Source organism: Petaurus breviceps, unplaced genomic scaffold (genome assembly GCF_028583685.1).
Source record: "Petaurus breviceps papuanus isolate PSGF00001 unplaced genomic scaffold, PetGlider_PUasm1.0 90881, whole genome shotgun sequence".
NCBI lineage: Eukaryota > Metazoa > Chordata > Mammalia > Diprotodontia > Petauridae > Petaurus > Petaurus breviceps.
In genome coordinates this window covers 16145832-16166272 of record NW_027187369.1, presented here as the reverse complement: position 1 = coordinate 16166272, position 20441 = coordinate 16145832, and positions in this window count along the sequence as shown.

Below are 20441 nucleotides of genomic sequence, written 5' to 3'. Positions count from 1 at the left end.
ATGTTTTGTTCCTTGGAAGGAAAGCTATGATAAATCTGGATAGCACACTAAAAAAATCAGAGACATCACCCTGCCAATAAAGGATGATATAATCAAAGTTATTGTTTTTCCAGAAGCAATTTATGGATGTGAGAATTAGACTATGAGGAAAGCTGAGTGCTGCAGAATCAACATTTTTTTAATTCTGGTGCTGGAGAAGACTTATCAAAGTCCCTTGGACAGCAAGAGATCAATCAATACTTAAAGAAATAAAGTCAGACTATTCAAATGTCAAATGTTGAAACTGAAGCTTAACTACTTTGGTCACATGATGAGAAGACAGACTCATTGGAAAAGAACCTGACTTTGGGAAAGATTGAAGGTAAAAGGAGAAGGGGAGAGCAGAGGATAAGATGGAGAGACAGTGTCATGGAAGCAAGGAAATTGAGCTTGGACAGACTTCAGGAGATAGTCAAGGATTAGACAGGTCTGTCATGTTATGGCACATGAGGTCGTGTAGAGTCTTAAAGACATGACTGAACAACAGCAACACAATCATAAACATAGAGCTGGAAGGCATTTTAGAGGTCATCTTGTCAAGGTCTCATTTTATAGAAGGGGTTAAGCAATGTTACCTAAGGTCACCCTGATAATATGTGTCAAGGGTAGGACTGGAAATCAGGTCCTCAGACTCAAAATCCTATAGTGGGTTCCTTTGACTCAGGTGCCAGTTGAAAGGGCTTTTCCTAAAGGCAGGGGGCCAACCAACTGTTGGTCTTCTCTACTATCCCAAGCCCATACTGACAAAGTATAGAGAAAGGGATTAATGCTAGAGACAAGAGGGACAGAGAAAATGGCTGCATCAGGGCAAAATGATCTTGGCATTTGAGGCACCCTGTGACAGTGAAACACTAGGCTCAAGTTTATTTGCATAAGACTTTACTCAACAGTGAAGACAGATTACTTAATGCTCCATGCCTGTATGAGAAGCAGAATTGACAAGACCCCTAGAGAGGAGAGATCTTTCTTTTTCTGGCTTCCAACTTCAAGAGAAGATACATGTGGTTCCATATTCTCTTCAGGGAGAAGTCCCTGAAGGAAAAGAAAGACTCCAAGGTAGAAGGTGACATGTAGAGAAGCCATTACTCCAATCATATCCCTATCCTTACCATGCTAGGGTCTTCTGGGAATTTCCCCTTGAGTGAGACAGTCTTACAGTTGAATTGAGTTACTGCACTGTCAGGAAGAGAGCTTATTTATTTCTGTGTATTGTCTAATATATTTTAATCTCTACCACTTCTCTGATTTCTCTTTCCTATCAGCTTGAATAAATGTCTTTATTTGCTTTTCATAATATGTCTTTGTGTAACTGGAATTTGGTGGGAGGGTAGTCAAGGCAGGGAAGTGGGTTTATTTATATATTTATATAGTGCCTACTATGTGCTTGGTATGGTGCTAGGTGCTTTTACACACATTCTCAGTTGATCCATACAACAACCCTGAGAATATAATGACAATAATAATAATGATACTTGCTAATATTTATATAGCACTTACTATGTGCCAGGCACTGTGCTAAATGCTTTACAATTTTATCTCATTTGATCCTCACAACCCTGTGAAGAAGGTGTTATTTTTAGCTGCATTTTATAGATGAGGAAACTGAAGCAAACAGGGTTAAGTGACTTGCCCAGGGTCACACAGCTAGTAAGAGTTCAGAGGTCATATCTAAACTCTGGACTTCCTGATCCTATTCTTTGTGTCAACAGCTGCCTCCTAAATAAATCCTGGTGAGCTCCTTCTCCAGATAGGAGTGCAGCCCAAAGTAAAAAGTATTTCCCCTGGACTAACAATATTTAGGGGGGCAGGGTGAATAGATAAAATTTGAGTCCTATACTTCTGAAGAGAGCACAGTGGTTAACCTCACTGTGCCAATCTCCTGCTCCCATCCTGGCAGGAATCAAAGTATCTCTTTTGGAAGTATAAGTAACAGAGCATCTATAGGGATCTATTCACACGTTCCTGGCCCAGTTAGAAAGACTCAAGTGGACACATGTCCTACAACAGGAAAAGTAGCAGACTTTGAAGCACTCTGTGACAGTGTAACACTGGGCTCAAGTTTATTTTCTTAAGACTCTACTCACTAGGGAAAACTGATTACTTAAAGTAGGTTTGGAAATTAGAGGAAAAAGGTTCAAATCCTGCCTCTTATATCTACTAATTAGCAGGTTATATTACATTGGACAAACAGTTTAAAGAAGGGGTCAGGGGTAGCCAGGTAGCACAGCGAGTAAGAGCACTGGCCCCACAGTCAGGATGACCTGGGATCGAATCCAGGCTCAGACACTTAGCACCCACCCAGAAACACCTGGCCGTGTAACCTTGAGCAAGTTATTTAACCCAAATTGCTTTAAAAACAAAAGAAAAAAAGAAGAAGGGGTTCAAATAGATGACCTCTGGAGTCCCTTCCCACTCTAGATCTATGTTTTTCTCTCCCCAAATGAGGAACAACTAAGCAAACTGAGGCTCACAACATCAATACCTTTCCTGTAACCCTCTCTTTCAGCCGTTTTTAATGCACTTTCCTGCCATCTAGTGATCAATGTAGGAAGGTGCCAACTTTTTTTCCTTCTGTTTTAGTCCAAGTCTAAAACTTGTCCAAAGCTACAGCACTAGAGAAAGCTCATTTATAAGGTCTCCTGTTGCAAAATGAAGCAATGGGTCTAGTGGCTATCTAAAACGCCCTCCAAGCTCTAAAACTCTGTAAATCTATGAATTCATTTGAATACTGCTTTTAAGCACTGGTTTCAAATAAGCTCTGTCCAAAATCAAGTTACCAAGCATTTATTAGGAGTTTATTATGTGTCAGGCACTGGGGAACCAAAGAAATGCAAAAAGAGAGTCCCTGTCTTCTAGGAGGTTATATTCAAATGAAAGAGACAGCACGTAAATAACTAAGCACATACAAGATATATGTACCTAGATAGGCGATGGAAGACATTCTGAAAGGAGAAGGTATTCGCAGTTGGAAGAACTGGGAAAGGTGTTATAGAGGAAACTTGAGACTAGAAAGTTTGAAAAGCTCTATGCTGTAACATACTGCCTCCCAGATCATTTCTGGGGTCCCTTCCAGCTCTCTATCATATAATCTTATAATCCCAGCTAAAAGAACACTAGAATGATAAATTTGGAGTTGGAAGGGGCCCTTGAAGGTCATCTAAAACCAGACCTCTCCTTTTTTTGGTTGAGGAAACTGGGGCCCAGAGAGGCAAGTAACTTGAGCTAACTTGCTCCAAGTCACAAAGGTGGTAACGTGCAGAACCCAAATTTATATATATCCTCTGACTCTAAGTATGAAACTTATCTACTGAACAAAAGGGCCTCTCAGTGGAGGTAAAGTCTTCCAGGCTAACCCCAGCAACAAATAAAACAAATACTACACTGGGCATCACTTCACCTCTCTAGGCTTCAGTTTCCTTATCCGAAAAACACAAGACAGACTAGATAACCTGTAAACTCTATTCCAGTTCTATATATAAGATCTTACAGGGTTAGGGCAGACTTGACTTTCAAGAAGAGCCAAGAGATTAATGAGGGAAAGTCTAAGAAGGAATGTACCTATAGCCATTTATACTTCCATGGAGAGAAGAGTTAAGTAATAGGCTGAAAAACTGTCACTTGGTCACTTTCCCCTATGGGAGATCACTTTGATATAGAGAACTGTCTCTGAAGAGTTCACAACAGAAGGAAGTCCATGTAGCCCAAAGATTTTCAAGCTGATTATTTGGCCTTCTGTATATAATAGAAAACTGGTTCTGAATGGTTTGGATAAAAATACAATCCTTAAGATTAAAATGAGGCATAGGTAAAAGAAACTTATAATTAAAAACTAAATGAAAACTAAAGATAAATCAAAATCTCGATTTACAAAAAAAAATTTGACTGCCGGTATTCAATAATTGAACAGTGCCAATCATATTTTTTGTAAGTTGTATGGTGGCAGTGGGAAGAGCCTTTCCTAATGGAGTCAAGAGACTACTGTCTCTGGGCCTTTTCACTTGCTATCTCCCAAGCCTGGAATGCCCTCCCTTCCTCCTCACCTTGACCTACAGGCTTCCTTCAAGTCTGACATGAAATCTTACCTTCTCTAGGAGTCTTTTACCAATTGTCTCAACTGTAAATGACTTCCCCTGGGAGATTATCTCCAGTCTATCTTGTTTGTATATAGTTGTTTATATGTTGTATGAACCATTAATCTGTGCCGTCCTTGAGGGCAAGACCACATTTTTGCCTTTATTTTCCCCAGAGTTTAGCACAGTGCCCAGCTTGTAGTAAGCTCTTCATAAATGCATTTTGATTGATTGAAGAGACCTAAGTTTGAGATCCACCTCAAAGCACTCACTAGCTGCATGCCCAGTTAACCTTCCTAGACCTCATTTTCCTTATCCACAAAATTGGATTAAGAACAATTTTACCACCTCCCTCACAGGGCTGTTGTAAGAAAGATGCTTCGTAAACCAGAAAGCAGAGTGGAAATTATGTAAGCTTGCATTATGCTTGAGACAGACTAGGATGGAATGGGCAATACAGAGCTTAAAAATAAGCCTGGCCCTCAATCAACTAGATGTTAATGAAGTTTTCAGATTATATTAAATTAGGAGGAGTTTATTTAATGGAGAGTAGAATGAAGACATGCTACTCTCTAAGTGTACTCACAAGTATTTGCCTTTGCGGCATCAAAACAGCTGAAAAATAAGATACTCAGTTACTCATTTGGCTAGTTTGTCTAAAATGGCTCCCAATGGTTTTCAACTCTAAACTTTTCCAGTTCTCCATGTAGATGAGTTGTTATTTTGTCATTTCAGTCATGTCTGACTCTATCTTTTCTTAGCAGAGATACTGGACTGGTTTGCCATTTCCTTCTCCAGTTAATTTTACAGATGAGGAAACTGAGTCAAACTAGGTGATTTGGCCAGGGTCACACAGCTAGAAAGTGTCTGAGGTCAGATTTGAACTCAGTAAGATGAGTTTTCCTGACTCCAGGCCTGGCACTCTGTCCACTTTGCCACCTAGTTGCCCCACATAGATGGGTAGGTGGGAGAAAAACAAAGACAAAGCCTAGAGGGCAAAGTCACTTTATCTTCACCAAATTCCTAGCTTTTCATGAATAGACATGGTCAGAAAGCCCTAGAGGCTTTGAGCTCACTTTTACAAATATTACTAGTTTAACCAATAAATATCATCAATTTAACATCCAGTCCCATGCCTTCTTAGCCTCCTCTCAGTAAAGATGTTAATGAGCTATTCACCACTGTTTCCTTTAATTTGCCTAAAAAATCTTACCACTACACCGCCCTCTCTCCCCAAATCTCTTTGTATTTTAATCTCGCAACTAGCACACAATGATCTTCCAAGAGAAAAAGTCCTGACCAGAGCCCTGTCCAGAGTACCCAGGTCCCAGAAAGCAGGTCTAGGGCTGATAAGGAAACTGGACAGCTAAGTTATTTCCATTTTGAATTTTTATGACATTTCTGTACAGTTACAGAAATTTTGCTGTATTCTCAAATTAAAACTCATTTCATACCTCACCTCATCTGTCTTATATGCTATTGATATGCAATTGTATTTCTAACAATAAACTAAGTTTGGAAAAAGAAATTCAGCCAGAATAGACTGCAAAATACTTAAGCTGTAGCCTGAGAAGTTGCATTGAGTAAAAGTGAGTTTATGCCACACTTTTCTAATGTGTGTAAATTGTTTCAGAACTATAAAATGAGATTCTAATGGTACTTTGAGAGCATATGGCAGAAAGGTTTCAATGTGCATTAAAAAAGAAATCCATTTTAATTGCTTAACATTGAAGAAACTTCCAGAGGCTTGTTGCAAATATACAAAGCTGCCTGCAAGTTCACCATCATGAAACTCATCTGAGACCAGAGATTTGTGGGCTATTCCTGTGCTTGGCAAGTCGTCATTGCCATATAAACGCAGTTTGCATTATTAGCAATGACAAAAAGCCAGATGAAATGAAGAAAAGTTGTGGACAGCCCTAGAGAGAAAGTCATGTTTAGAGTAATGTCTAAATGTGATTTTTGCTGAGGGTGATGTAAGAAGGGGGCAATTGCAAAGTCTAGGGCAGCTGGTAAATGCAACTCTCATTTTGAGTTTGCCCATAAAATACATTGTAGGAGGAATGAAAGGAGAAAGCAATCCCCCCACAATTATACATCATAGAATCTACTGTCAAAGCTACAGCATTCTGCTAGGAATAACTTCTAGAGAGTCCCCCTACAAGAACTATTTAGGAATTTCTTTCAAAGTGGTCATGATTTTCATGAGAATGCTTTTATTTCAAACAATAGTTCTCATCACTGGAAATGTTCTAACAATTCCATTCAATTTAACACTTATTAAGCCCCTACTAAGCAGAAGGCTCTGGAGATAGAAAGATACCGAATATATAACAGAGACTCTGTTCCCAGGAATAATGGAAAGGGTAAAGGATTTAAAGTTAGAGCATCTGAGCTCAAATCGCATCTCCACCACTCCTATCTCTGTGGTCTTGGGCAAATTGTAACCTCTCTGCGCCCTCATTTCCTCATCTATAAAATGAGGGGATTGTACTAGATTACCTCCAGGGTGCCTTCCAGATCTATACCTACAATCTTGTGATATAACCTCACTTAACCCTCACAACGAACCTATCAGCTAGGTGCTATTATTTCCATTTTACAGAGAGGAAAGTGAGGCTGAGAGAGGTTCAATGACTTGCCTAGGGTCACTCATCTACTAAGCCCCTCAGGGAGATTTAAACTGTCTTTGACTCACAATCTAACATTCTATCCACTGCATCATCCATTGTGGTCCACATCTTGCTTTCTTCGCATTACTTCACATAAGCCCTTTCTACCTTTGTATTCTTCCGATTTTTCAGTTCTTATGATGCCATAATGTTTCCCTTACATTCATATGCTAAAATTAAAGATTATAGGATTTATAGGTAAGGAAGATCTTAATGATCACTTACCCAAATCTCCTCCTTTAACAGATGAGGAAACTAAGGCTCAGAGAGGTTAAACAATTTGCCCAATCTCACAGATGAAGTAAGTAGAAGAGCCAAAGTTTGAATCGGGTTCTCTGATTCCAAATCTATTACCCTTTCCACAATAGCAACTGGAAGCTCCATTTATTTAGCCATGAGCTAATGTATTTTTTGTTAATTTATTTTGAACTTAAATAGCAAAAAGAACATCTCCATATACATAGCAAACTACAGAGAATGACATATGAAACCATGAATCTGTTTCATGTAACTTTTTCAAAGTTACATGCTTATAATTATATAAATTATATCAATTCCACATACTACTTTCAAAACTATCCTGCTTGTCTGTGCTTCTTTCTGAACTTCCCTCTTTATTTTTTGTGCATTTAAAAAAATGTTTCAATGGCCCTCTTTTTTTTGCATCAGTGTTTCAAATCAGTGTCTCTTCCCAGCAAAAAAAAAACACAATAAATAGAGTCAAGCAAAAGACATCCAGTGGTCCTGTTCAAAAACATCATAGGTCATCTGGAGGCATGTATTTGGCAACTGCATTGATAAGAGTTCTTAAGTCTCTGAAAGTTTTTTCTTGACAATATTTTCATCCTTGTATAAGTCATTCTCCTAGTTCTGCTCATTTCACTCTGCTTCAATTCATACTACCCAGAACTCTCTGCAAATGGTTTTCATAATTTCTTAGCACAATAATATTTTACTACATTTACATGTCACAATTTATTCAGCCATTTCTCAAACAATGAACAGTCCCTTAAATTCTAGTTCTTTGCTTCTTTCTTTTTTTCCTTTTAATACCCTTTTCAGGATTAGGAAGTCTGTTTTGCTTGTTCACTCCTTGGTATTATACTTCCTCTAAACTGCTTCCCCCATCCTCACTTATTGCCCTATTGGGTTTTATGTATTTTTGCACCAAACTGTGTTCAGCCCTCTTTTTTTCATTTCAAATAAGAGTGAGGTTCATCAAATGCCCCTTCCTACATCATTTTATACTCTTCTCATGCAACCCAATCATGAAAAATAACAAATTCCACCCCCTTCTTCCTCTTTTCTACACTAGTGTATAATCCTTTTACTTTCACATTTCTTTTTCCTTTTAAAACCCTCAGAACAATTTTTCCCAGCTCACCTTAGTGGCAACAGCACAATATCCCACCAGACGTTCTCTTCTGCCAGATCTCTTGGCTTTCAGCCTCAGAGCAAAACAACACACACTAGGGGAAGGTAAAGAGCTTCCACATGGATGGCTCCAATGACCCCATCCATTTCATGACTTTCTTGGACTACAAAGTCAGTATGATCCACTACTTTTGTAAAATGGGCAGGCCTGGCTCCAAGGCAGACAAGAAAGAAGTGCTGATATACCCATGGTCACCATAGGGCAATCATCTTTCAAGCACATCAGTGATGAGTGCAAGAGGTAGTTATATAAGAACTGGTACAAATCCAAGAAGGCCTTCACCAGTTCATGTAAGAAGAGGCAGGATGAGGATGGCAAGAAACAGCTGGACAAAGACTTCAGCAGCATGAAGTTACTCCAGGTTATCTGGGTCAGTGCTGGGTCAGATTCACCTGCTCCCCCTGAAGCAGAAAGTTTCACCTGATAGATATCCAAGTAAATGGAGGCATGTAATGGAAATGCAAATTTAAAGATCTTCCCTGCCCCTAGGCTAAAGTGCACCTGGAGCCTGGGGTGGGAGGCTTGTTTTTCAGTAGATACTTTTTGATTGGCCAGTGGGTCAATAAGGTTGTTACATTCTCTGAGCCAGGAGAAGGTTATATGAGCCCTGATGTGTAGCTTTGTTTTGGGGCTCACTTTGAGAAGTGTTCTGTGATTTGATCTGGATTCTGGGAAGCCGCCCTCCCCCCCCCGCTTTGAAAAACCCAGATGTTGATTTGGTAAGGATGTAATGGTTGGACTGTTTGGAAATCTGTCTACTTGATCTGTTTCTCTGTCTTGATAATTCTGCCTGTATACTCTGAAGTTTGGGGTGCTGACCTTTTTCCTCTGAATGAGGTAAACGATATATATGTTTGACTGATTAAAGTAAGCTTGTTAACCCATTTTGAGTTGCTTTCCTTTATCAAAGCAGATCTAAGAACCTGTGGTGGCAGCAAACCCTGGGGATGCTTGGGGTGCTTGCTGCTACAAGGCACTGTGGCTAAAACATTGGACTAGGTCTGGTAGAAACTGGGGCAACATGAGGCCATGTAGACTGTGTTTGGTCAGTTCAAGATAACTGATATCACTGGGATGACAAAGGACAAGGGGTACAAAGGAGTAACTAGTATAACAAGAATCAGCCCCCATACAACCCAGAGAGGCCTATGCAAGGTGACCTATATCAGAGCTTGGCATCCTGCTTATGCGGTATTTTCTGTGGCCCAGGCTGGTCAGAGCAATTTGGAACCATGGCAAAAGGGTTATCAAACTGTGCATACCCTTTGATCAAGGAATATCACTAATAGGTCTATAACCCAAAGAGATAAAAAAGGGGAAAGAACCTATTTGTACAAATATATATATATATATATATAGCAGCTCTTTTAGTGGTGGCAAAGAATTGGAAATCAAGGGGATGCCCATCAATTGGGGAATGGCTAAACAAGTTGTGGTATATGACTATAATGGAATATTACTGTACTATAAGAAATGACAAGCAGGATGACTTCAGAAAAACCTCTTAGGCTTACATGAACTGATAGTGAAGTAAAGTGAGGAGAACCAGGAGAAGATTGTACACAGTAATAGCAATTTTGCAAGATAAACAACTATGAATGACTTAACTATTCTTTTTTAAAAATTTAATTATTTATTTTTAGTTTTCAACATTCATTTCCACAAGATTTTGAGTCACAATTTTTTCTCTCCATCTTTCCCCTACTCCCCAATGCAAAATAGCAAGCCTACTGAATACCCCTTCCCCCAATCTGTTCTCTCTTATATCCTCCCCCATCACCCCCTAACTTTATACTAGGGCAAGATGGATTTCTGTACCCCAGTGCCTGTATATCTTATTTCCCAGTTGCATGTAAAAAACATTTTTTTTAAACATTTGTTTTTAAAACTTTGAGTTCCAGGTTTTTTCCCTTCTTCCCTCCTCACACACCCCCACTTGAAAGATAAGCAATTCAATATAGGTTGTACATGTGTAGTTACCCAAATCATTTCCATAGTAGTTATATTATGAAAGACTAACTATATTTCCCTCCATCCTATCCCACCCCCTACTTATTCTATTTTCTCCTTTGACCCTATCCCTTTTCAAAAATGTTTGCTTCTAACTACCCTCTCCCCCAATCTGCCCTCTCTTCTATCATACCCCCTCTTATCCCCTACCCCCCTACTTTCCTGTAGGGCAAGATATCCAATTGAATGTGTATGTTATTCCCTCCTTAAGCCAAATTCAATGGGAGTAAGGTTGCCCCATTCCCTTTCACCTTCCTGCTCTTCCCCTCCACTGTGACAGTTTTCTCTTGCCTCTTTTAAATGAGATAATTTACCCTAATCTATATCTCCCTTTCTCTTTCTGCCAATAAATTCCTCTCTAACCTCCTAATTTTATTTTTAGATATCAGCCCTTCACATTCAACTCATCCTGAGCCCTCTATGTATACATGAACATACATATGCCCACACTCACATATGTATTTATACACACATACACCCTCCTATACATATATATATATATGTATGTGTGTGTATATATACTCCCTTCAACTCTCCTCATACCAATTAAAATCTTATGAGTTACAATTATCATTTTTCAATGTAGGAATGTAAGTAGTTCAACTTTAATAAGTTCCTTATGATTTTTTTTCCTGTTTACCCTCTGATGCTTCTCTTCTTGTATTTGAAAGTCAAATTTTTTGTTCAAGAATTTTTTTTCATCAAGAATGCTTGAAAATCCTCTGTTTCATTGAATAACCATAATTTCTCCTGTAGCATTATACTCAGTTTTGCTGGGTAGGTGATTCTTGGTTTTAGTCCAACTGCCATTGACCTCCTGAATATCATATTCCAAGCCCTTCGATACTTTAATGTAGAAGCTGCTAGGTCTTGTGTTATCCTGATTGTATTTCCATAATACTTAAATTGTTTCTTCCTGACTGCTTGCAGCATTTTCTCCTTGACCTGGAATCTCTAGAATTTGGCTATAATACTCCTAGGAGTGTTCTTTTTGGGATCTTTTTCAAGAGGCAATTGCTGAATTCTTTCAATTTGTATTTTGCCCTCTGGTTCTAGAATATCAGGGCAATTTTGCTTGATAATTTCTTGAAAGATGGTGTCTAGGTTCTTTTTTTGATCATGGCTTTCAGGTAGTCCAATAATTTTTAAATTATCTCTCCTGGATCTATTTTCCAGGTCAGTGGTTTTTCCAATGAGATATTTCACACTGCCTTCTATTTTTTCATTTGTTTGGATCTATTTTATAGTATCTTGATTTCTCATAAAGTCATTAGCTTCCAATTGCTCCAATCTAATTTTTGAAGGAGTTATTCTCTTCAGTGAGTTTTTGAAATTCCTTTTTCATCTGGCAAATTCGGCTGTTTAAGGCTTTCTTCTCCTCACTGACTTTTTGGGCCTCTTTTGCCATTTGAGTTAGTCTATTTTTTAAGGTGTTATTTTCTTCAGTGTATTGCTGGGGTCTCCTTTAGCAGGCTGTTGACTCTCTTTTCATGATTTTCTTGCATCATCCTCATTTCTCTTCCCAATTTTTCCTCTGCTTCTCTTACTTGATTTTCAAATCCTTCTTGAGCTCCTCCATGGCCTGTAACTAGTTCATAATTTTCTTCTTGAAGCCTTCTTGAAGGCTTTTGATGCAGGAGTTCTGACTTTGCTGTCTTCCTCCAACTCCATGCCTTGATCCTTTTTGTCCCCTAAGAAGAATTCTATGGTCTGTTTGTACTTCCTCTACTTACTCATATTACAAGTCAATTACTTGACTTTTGAGCTCTTTGCCACAGTAGAACTCTGCTTCCAAAATGGAGAGAGCTTTGTCCCAAATCACTGGGGTTTTCACAACTGCCAGAGCTACTAGGAGGGTGCCCTCTCCACAGCCCCCACAAGCCCTGGCCCACTGGCCACACACCTCAGTACCACCTCCCAAGACCATGATCCAGATCCAAGCAGGTCAAAGCAAGAGCAACTACCCTCTGAATGGTTACCCAGTCCCCCCATGATCCACAGGCCAGGAGCTCTGGAAGCAGCCACATAGCAGCAGATTCACAGCCACTATACCTCTACCACTTTTTGGTGGTATTGCCCAGGGACAGGGGCCAGACTGCACCCCTCCCAGCCTCCCCCCCTCTGTCCCAACAGAGTTCTACGCCCACCCTCCACCTTGTCCTTGGAGACCATGGGTTGAGAAGTCTGGAAATCTCCACAGACGCTGGTGATCCACTCTCCCAAGATCTGCTCCGGACGCCACTAGTCGTGGCCACCCTGGGGCCAGAACTTTGCAGCTCATGCAGGACTGTGCTCAGCTCCCAGCTCAATGTGATAGACCCTTCTTTTGGCCTGCTGGGCTTCCTTCAGTGGGAGATTTGTTTCTCTCTGTCACTTTGTGGGGTCTGTAGCTCTAAAGTTTGTTTAGAGTCATTTTTTTTACATGTATTGGAAGTGATTGGAGTGGGAGCTCCCACTAAGTTTGTGCTTCTACTCCACCATCTTCAACTTAACTATTCTCAGCAACACAATGATCCAAGACAATTTAAAAAAAACTCATGGACAAAATGCCAGAGAAAGAACTGATGTTGTCTGAATACAGACCAAAGCATACTATTTTCCTTTCTTTTTTTGATATGATGTGATGAAGTGATGTGAAGTTTATCAACACCATCTCCAAGTTAAGCCACTTCTAGTTCTAGATCAGGAAGAAGAAAACATTCATGGAACTACTCAAAAAGGACTACACTTGTAAAGAGGAGGCTACTTAACATTTTCAAGCCAACTGGAAAATGACAGATTCTCAAAAAAATTGAAATCATTTTCAAACAGAAAAAAAGAACAGAACTAATCTATCTTCTAGGACTTCTGTTTTTCTAATTTAACTACTTCAATACCCTTCAAAGACATTAAGATCCTGAGGGGACACTTGTTTTCCTCCTTAGAATATTAGCATTACAATATCAAACAGCTCCTTCTAAATGCTCAAATAAATTTGCCCTTCTAAATTTCTCTGGACTCTCATGTTTTCATTCCAAAGTTCCTACTCATCTCTGGTCTTTTCATCATAAATACTTGAAAGTCCTTTACTCCATTAAAGTCTCATTTTATTTTCTTCTGTAGGGTTATACTCAACTTTGCTGATTGTTATTCTTGGCTATAAGCTTATATCTTTTGATCTTTGGAATACTGTGTCACAAGATCTCCTCTCATTTTTAGCAAAAACTTCAAGGTCTTGTGTGAACCTCACTATGGTTTCTGGGTATATGAACTGCTTCTCTGTGGATGCTTAAAGTATTTTTTTCTTTGACCTGTAAGTTCTAGATTTTGGCTATGACATTTCTTGGGTTTTTCATTTTGGCATACCTTTTAGGAGGTAATTGGGGGGATTCTTGCTATCTCTACTTTGCCCTCTAGATCTAATAAATCTGGGCAGTTTTCACTTATGATTTCTTGAAATATAGTGTAGAGGAATGTTTTTAATCCTGGTTTTCAAGAAATTCAATGATTCTTCATCTCTCTACCTGGTTTTGTTGGTTTTGATACCAGATATCATAAATTTTCTTCTATTTTTCCAATTTTAAAAACTTTGTTCAAATATTTCTTGCCATCTTATGGAATCATTGATTTCTATTTGATCCACTCTTATTTTCAATCCATTTCTTGTATAAGGCTCAACATTTTGTCCTCTAATTCTTCTCCTTTTTAAAAGACTATAAGCATAATTCTTATTTTCCTTCAAATTCTTTCCTCCAGAACTTTAATTTCATTTTAACCTCTTGCTTCATTTCTTCTAGATCAGTGGTTCTCAGTGTCTGTGAACTTGTTTTTTTATATTTTGAAAATTTTATTTCTATAGAAATAATTCCTTTGTAGTAATTATACAAATGATTCCTTTGTAATCCTATGTATTTTATTTTATGTCTTTACAAACACTATTCTGAGGAGTACCTTGGTTGTTGTTATTGTTCTGTTCTTGAAGAGGACCAATGACATCACAAGAGTCCATTGTTTCTCTCGACTGACCAAGGGGTTCACTAAAAAGTGGTAAAGAACTTCTGTTCGAAGTATTCATGTAGTCCTTGTAGAAAATTCATTTTTTCCTTTGAATCTCTACTTACAGTTAAGAAGTTACTTTCTTTTTTCTTTTGAGAGATCTCTAGATTTGCAGTAACTTTTTATGCTAATTGGCATTTTCCATGATTTATTTATCTCCCCAGTTTTGCTGGGGCTCCATTCCCTGCTGCACTTTTGGGTGGGTTCGACCCTGTTTGGTCTCATCATGGGTCCTTGAACTATACTTCTTTTTAATTTTAGCCACCACCCTCACCTACCCCACATCTCTAAGTTTCAGAACCTTGGATCTTCAGGGCTTATGTGGCTGAGGACAAGATGATAGGGGCCTCAGAGCACTGGGGTTTCTCAGTCTTGCAACTTGCTGAGGTCAGGTCTGTTCCTGGGGCTGCTAAAGGCTCCAACTGTGAGTTTACAAGCATCCAGTGGCTTTCTCAGGTGGGCCTTCTAGTGTTGCTATCTATGGCCCAAGAGTATTGTAGGTTAAACATATCTCTGGTGCCTGTGCTGACAAGCTGAAAGCATGTCTGCCTGCACTGGCAATGTCCTTTGCTAAGAGCCCCTTTCCTATTACCCAGGGGCTGCTGGCTGACTTTTTGTGCAGTTCAGGGGTGAAAGAAGTCACTATAGTCTCTCATTAAATTTCTTGATTGCTATTCAGTCTTGGGTAAATGTTGTCGTTCAGTTGTTTCAGTCCTGCCTGACTCTCCGTGACCCCATTTGGGGGTTTCTTGGCAAAGATACTAGAGTGGTTTGCCATTTCCTTTTCCAGTTCATTTTACAGATGAGGAACTAAATAGGGATAGGTGTGTGTGTTGGGGGGGGGGAGGTAATGGTCTGCCTTGATTCGGGTAACCATCTTGGCCAAAATATTAATGCACTTTGAAAGACAGATTTTTAAGGCTAATATCTAAACCTCTGATTTGAGCTACGCATTTTAAGAAAATAATGTTACCATATAGTACGACTGAGACAATTCTGCTTTGAGAATGTTATTCTGATGATTTAAAAAATCAGATGAACTAGTTGCCACTTGGGGGTTGGGGTGTAGAAAAGAACAGGAGACAGTTATTTTGCATCACAGGGAAAGAGGGAAGGGAATAAGCATTCATTAAGTGCCTTCTATGTGCCATGCACTGTACTAAGCACTTCAGAAATATTATCTTGGGGTGTCTAGGTGGCACAGTGAATAGAGCACTGGCCCTGGAGTCAGGAGGACCTGATCTCAAATCTGGCCTCAGACACAACACAAAAACTAACCGTGTGACTTTAGGCAAGTCACTTAATTCCAATTGCCCTACCTTCCCCCTCCAAAAAAGCAGAAAAAAAAGAAATATTATCTCATTTGATCATTGCTAATAGCCCTTTTAGTATAGTTCATCCACTGATTGAGAGTCCTGGGAGATTTGTGTCTCCTATTTCAGATTAAACTCTAGATAAACTGACACTAGTTAATTAACTCCTTTCCACTGCAGGGACTCACTTCTCAAGGCTAGTCCCCCTTGCCAGATATAGGCCTAGAGATATTGCCTGTGATGAGGGCTGCCTGGGCTTGATGCTTCTCTTCTACCTGCATGGACACTAGTAATCCTCATTCTAGATGCATCCTTCTTCCATGTTCTACATGGCCACAGATAAGAGAACTCCCAACAAAGAGCAAGCAATAGAATTACTGCTTGTTCTTGACTATTGGTCTGCTCTCTAACACCCCTTTTGTGGAGCTGCATGGCTAGATTTCTATACATGTATGGAGAAGGGCAACATACTACCCACCACCAGCTTCAGCCCAAGCATTAGAGGGATCTACTCATAAAGTCATTTATTGGTCACTGAAAACGCTTTATCAAAGGGATCCCCAAAATGTTTTTGGTCAAAATGACTGAATTAGTCAGTGGCCTGTATACTGGTGCAGGTTTTGTGAATAACACAATTACCCCCTAAGAGGCATTTTTCTTTATGTTCTGAAATGAATGAATGATTGAAAAAGCATTTACTAAGCACTCATTATGTGCAATATGATTAGGTATATTAGGTGTGGAAATTTGATCCATGAAATACAAAACTTCAGATTCAGCCTTAAGTCTTTCTGGAGTGAAGTCAATGGACCAAGTACAAACTTTCATTTTACAGATGAAGAAATGGAGGCTTCTCCATGGAATAATTTGATCATTTTAGCCAAAAACATTTACATTGGGGGGGGATTGAACAAGATATTTTTAGGGACAAGTAAAGGTCTTTGTGGGCAGAGACTTCGAATACTATGTGCTAAGTGCTGCTATACAACTAGAAAAGCAAGGTAGTTTCTGCTCTCACACTCACATTCTAACAGGGGGAGACAACATATAGGGAAAGTTTCATATGCAAGTCAGATGAAAAAGCTCCATGGTCCTTAGGGTGCAGCTACAAAGAAGATGGTAATACATCATTAATGTCACTTTAGTTAATAAAACCATATCAGCTTCTGATATTGAATCATTTGACAGTCTGGAATCAGAGCCAGTGGTTGTGGGGAAAAATGAGGGTGCTACCCCTCTGTGGTAGTTGGCTAGCTATTGATTCTGGCAGTGAGAGGGATAGTAGGTCCTTTTCACCACAATATAAAGATACAACAGGAAGGGTAGGATCCCTGGGAGGGGCAGTACCTTATATACCACTGCTCCTGCTTCCAAAGCAACCCTCATAACCATCACTAAGGAAGCAAGGGCTGCCATTCCCCCCAACTGCCAACCAATTGCTATACAAAGGGAAGACAAGCAGTAAGGCCCCCTGGGAGAGAGGTGGGTGTGATAGGAGGCAGTATGTGTCTGGCAAGTCAAACAACCACTACCAGCACCATGCCCACAATCTTCTCTCAGACACTGATGGGGATAACCCAGGACCCTGAGACCCAGAGACATGGGAATAGCAATTCCCCTCAGAATTACTTCCAGCCTAGCTCCCACAGCTATCATTGTGGGGAGAAATTATTGTGGAGAGAATGACCACTATCCTTAGCACCACTAGCAAAACTGGGGACCAATTCCCACCTACAGGCAGATAAACATAGAGGCACTTCTCAGACCTCCAGTTCTGCTTCCAGCCTGGTCCTCACAGCTACCACCTGGGTAAACAATTCCTGTGGAAAAGAAGCCAGTCACCCCCACTAACTTGCCAATCCAATGTCATACATAAGCCTCTGTGGCTCATTGTTTAGGTTCTGATTGCTTAAATGAGTATAAACAGCAATTATTTTTCTGTTCTGGCCAGACTGATTTCTTTGTGATAGTAAATTGGACCATCTTTTGTCTCAATTTTTACCTAGCCTTTAGTCATTGAATGGGTGTGGCCTCACCCAAACTGAAACCTGAGAAAAACCTTGATTTAGAATGGCCAAGGTCACCTGGGCCATCGCCAATCATCTTGACCTTCGTCTTGCCACTGGACTCCAATGATTCTGGAGTAGAGAGGGAGGCTGATGCACAGCTCTGCCTCACTCAAATCCAATTCATGCCAAGTCAAGACACCACCCTCATGATGTCATTGGTCCTCTTCTAGAACGAAGGATGAACAACAAGTACAAGTACAGAGAAGGAAAACCTGACTAACTAAGAACATAAGGCACCCTGAGGGAGAGAGAAGAGGCTATGTGTATCAGGCAAGTCAAACTACCACTCCCTCCTTAACTACCGCTTCCCCTCTCATCTTGATGAAGAAAGCTCAGGATTCTGAATCCAAAAGCATTTGGAATAGCAATGTTTCCAGCCCAGTGCCCTCAGTCATCATTCTGAGATGATATGGAGATGTGAATCTCCCTGTGGAGATGCAACCTTCGCCTTTACTCCCTTCAGGGGACTCCAGTCACAGCTACTAAAGACCCAGAAAAGAAAGTTCTGACTTCCAAAGTCTTTGGCCCTGCCAAAAGTTGTAGGATTAGAAAATAACATGATTTTATTAGTGGAAATGACATTAAAGAAGAAATATCACTGTCTGCTTTGCTACTGCACCCTAAGGACCATGAGAACTCTCCATCTAACTTGCAGCTGAAACATCAGCCTATAGGTATTGTTTCCCCTTTTAGAGTGTGAGTTCTATGACAGCAAGGGTTGTCTTACTTTTTCACTTGTGTCCTTAGCATGCAGTACATTGCTTTGCACACAGTAATCACTTAAATGTTTCATTCACTCATTCAATGGTTGCTCCCCCTTATAATGGTTGCAAGGGTCTAGCTGGAAATAGGGCAGGGGAGGGGAGGGCACTGCTACTCTCTGGGCTCTTGGGCTCACATTTCAAGGTGGTCTCTACCCAACATGTATATGTCTTTCCATACAGCTTTCTAAGAAGATCCACCAACCATAAAAGAGGTTTTCCTATAGTTCTTGAGGGCACCATTCTATCACCTCACTCTCAGTACAAAACCAGTTCCTCTCCTTTTCCAGCAAACTTTTTTGAATTTATCTTAAATATGAAACTAACTTAATATTTACTGTACCTCCTGATTTAGACTTCTCATCCAAAAATTACTTGACATAGCCTATAAGCATTGCATGACTAATGTATTTTCTTAAGGGTTTTCCTCTCTAATCTTTCATTTACTATTATTTAATTAATTCATCAAACAGACTATAGGTGATAAAACAACAGGAAAAAAAAAACCTTTGGCTGGGCCTTATCAATCCTCATTTTCTACAGGTTGTTTTGCCAAGCTCAAGAATTATTCTTGTTCTAAGGGAATCTCTCATTGCACCTGACATATTTTCTAATGCACAAGTGATTATCACAGGTCCAGCACCTTTACTATTGTCTAAGTACACTGATTTCCTTTTGACCTACCATCTTTTAATCCAAAAGTCTCATTTGGAAATTTACAATCTGTTATTACCTTTCTCTGAGGAGTGTTTCCTAGGAGTTGGCACCAAACAATGTAATTACTTTCTCCCACTGTGTCTTTGAAATAATTTGCCTTTATGGAGAAGTACTGCCATTGCTTTTATACAATACAGCATTACTAAATATCTATCTACCATATGACTGTTATTCTGCTCCTGGAATGGAAGATGTTTTGAATTAAGGGCTACAGATCGTTTATATACATAGAGAGTGGTTGGAAGGGGTCATACTTGGTCTCAACCTCAGAGTTGTTGTTTTTGTTCATTCTTCATACTGGAAGGAGACCAATGACATCATGGGGTAAAGGTACAATGCCTGACTGTTACTGATCAGACCAACATGAGTTTGAAAGGCTCTATCACAGGTTAGGCACAAATAGTCTGTTTGAACATTTGGGGTGGAGATGTCTCTAGATTTGCACATCTCAAGGTGTTTTGTGCTACTGTGATTCTACTTTAATCATGGAATACAGCACCTTCTTTGATGTGGACATGTCATACTGGGCAGTCCTGTGACCATATCGCCCATGTTTCACAATCAATACTAAAGTTCTTCAGAAGGACCTTGAGAGTAAAGCATCTTCCACAATGGTTCTTCAATAATAATAATTGATATTTGTTAAGATTTTCTAAGAGCTCTACATAGATTTTTTTCACTTGATCTTTACAACAACTCTTTGAAATAGGTACTATAGGTATTATTCCAACTACCGATCTATAAATGCAGCCTCAGTCTCTCTCTCTCTTGAGTTCTAATTTCACATCACCAACTGCCAATTGATATTTCCAAATGGATGTCCTGAAAGCATCTCAAACTCACCGTGACTGAAACATAATTCATTATCTTTCTCCTTCAAAATCCTCTTCTCAACTGAACTTACTTATTTCTGTTGATGGCACTCCCATTCTTTCAGTCTCCCAAGTTGACAACTTTAGCACTATCTTTAAGTCTGTACTCTCCCTCACCCCACATGGATAATCACTTGTCACATCTCTCTCATCTGACCCCTTCTCTCTACTCATGCAGCTACTACTTTAGTTTAGGCCCTCATCACCTCTCAACTAGTGGCTTTCTAATTGGTTTCCTAATTGGTTAACTCCCTCTTTATACCAGTCTCTCTTAATCCTCCACAAGCTGACAAAGTTATTTTCCTTAAGTACAAGTCTGATCATATCACTGCTCTACACAATAAACCCCCATGACTCCCTAATGCCTGTAGAATCAAATATAAAGTCCTCTGCTTGGTTTTTATGGACCTTCATATCCTGGTCCTAACCTACCATTCAGTCTCATTAT